This window comes from Sinocyclocheilus rhinocerous, unplaced genomic scaffold (assembly GCF_001515625.1).
Source record: "Sinocyclocheilus rhinocerous isolate Xijiao unplaced genomic scaffold, SAMN03320098_v1.1 scaffold336, whole genome shotgun sequence".
In the NCBI taxonomy this organism is placed as follows: domain Eukaryota; kingdom Metazoa; phylum Chordata; class Actinopteri; order Cypriniformes; family Cyprinidae; genus Sinocyclocheilus; species Sinocyclocheilus rhinocerous.
The window spans coordinates 243,287-245,268 of NW_015660498.1; the positions used below are offsets into that span (position 1 = coordinate 243,287).

At 35.6% G+C, this 1,982-nt stretch overlaps 1 long non-coding RNA gene across 1 annotated transcript in view; it reads left to right on the forward strand.

The window, feature by feature from the left end:
- LOC107725062 (uncharacterized) overlaps positions 1–1,982 on the forward strand; it is an 11,154-nt gene that overhangs the window by 1,215 nt on the left and 7,957 nt on the right. The window contains exon 2 of the long non-coding RNA XR_001638084.1: positions 1,127–1,225. This is a non-coding gene — a long non-coding RNA (uncharacterized LOC107725062). The remainder of the gene's footprint in view (positions 1–1,126; positions 1,226–1,982) is intronic.

Here is a 1,982-nt window from a genome sequence, read left to right on the forward strand (position 1 = left end):
CACAGACACACACAGACACACACACACACACACACACACACTGCTGTTTTAGGTGAATCCTCAGTTGTTGGCCAGCTTGTCCATGTGCGCACCATGAAGTCGCTCCAGAAACAGAATCCTCACAGCTGGGCTCCAGCTCTCTCGGCTAATGCCTGCTCTAGTAAACAATGATTAAGGGATGGCAGTAAGAAGACACTGACAGAATGAGAGGGGAGGGTGGAAAAGGAGGAGTAAGAGACAGACGCCAGACTCTGGCCTGTTTTTGAAGAGATCAAACTTTATTGCTCTGTATTTGATCGGTTTAATATTCTTAGCTTAGTATTTTTACTACTATTAAATACTAATTGATTGGATTGCTTTGATTAAACCAATTAATCATTTTTTTATATATATTATTGGCTGATAACTAAGCTTGTATATCAGACATAAGATATCAAGATATCAACAGATATACTGTAAGATTGTATATCAGTATATTGCATGTCTTATATGTATTATATGTTTCATTTTTCATATTATATATATATATATATATATATACAGTAAACACTGAAACCATAAAACTGTAATATGTATGTATGTATGTATGTGTATGTATATATAGTGGTTAGTTTTTCAGCTAAACAAACATGTTTTAACAGAAGAGGTAGCATATACATTTTTCTAAAATTATAAACATAAAATAAATCCTCCAAAATCTGCCACAATTCACTTCTATTTTTTTTTTCATGCTGTCTAGTTATCAGTACCACTGATGAAGGCATATCAGCTGACCACTATTTTTAATAAATTATTCTTATTTACACAGAAGTAAACAATGACACAGTCAAAGTCATGCAACATCATGCAAATTTAAACGTGCGATGACTCTGCTTTGATATATCTGATCACCACCCAGTCCGGTTGATTAAGACACACTTAAGCAACATAACATTGCAATAGATGAATGCTCTATCGCTTCACCATCAGTTCCCGCCCTTCGGCTGTGTTTGGCTCACCTCATGTCATCTTTAGCTTTGAGTGGCAGGTTATTACTAATCCAGGTTGGTGGAGCCTCGTCTCTGGAATAAACAGTGTGTGATTGATTGAGGTCCTCACCTCTCGTGTGTGTGTGTCTTGTCTGCAGGCCTCCATCGCTTCAGCTCCAGCTCGTAGAATGAGTTACTACTTGGATCCAGTTTCTTCTTGTCAGGTTCTTCAGCTGCCTGACTGTCTGGGTGTAATGGTAAGACCTCCACCTTCCACTATAAATCACCTCTGTTTGGCCTGAGCTGCCCACTAGCCATGTGTAAGAAGCAAGTGAACACACAGTCATGGTTGTTGCAGCAAACACAAAACCAGAATCTGTTTGCATGATATTCAGTTTCAGTTTTCCATGCAGGCTTTATGCTCCATCAACGGCATTTGTGGCATAATGTTGCTGTTAATACAAAAATTAATTTCCACTGGCCCCTTCTTTTGGGACAAAGGGCTAATAAAAAGCATACCTTGAATGCATTATAAGTCGCTTTGGATAAAAAAAGCATCTGCCAAATACATAAATGTAAGGTTTTCTTCAAAAAAGCACAAATCTGGCTTACAGTGAGGTACTTACAATGGAAATGAATGGGGCCAATCCATTATCATTAAGATACAGTTTTGGTATCTGTAACTTTTTTTTAGCAACATTAACTTTTTTTGTATAAAATTATGTCCAATTTTACTTCAAATTTTGCCTTTAAAACATAATGCAGCAAACACTGAAACCATAAAACAACTGTAAAAATTATAATTTAAATAGTGTATATACTGATAACAATTTAAATACAGCTAAAAATAATACAAAAAAGTACATAAAAATGTAGTGTATGTATCTGTTATACAATTATAAACTGGACTTCTCTTCCATTTTAAGTGCCTCATCGTCATTTTTTTTTAGGTAATCAAAATAATGCCAAAATTGCTGATGATTCAGATTAACATTTTGGCATCATTTACTCACC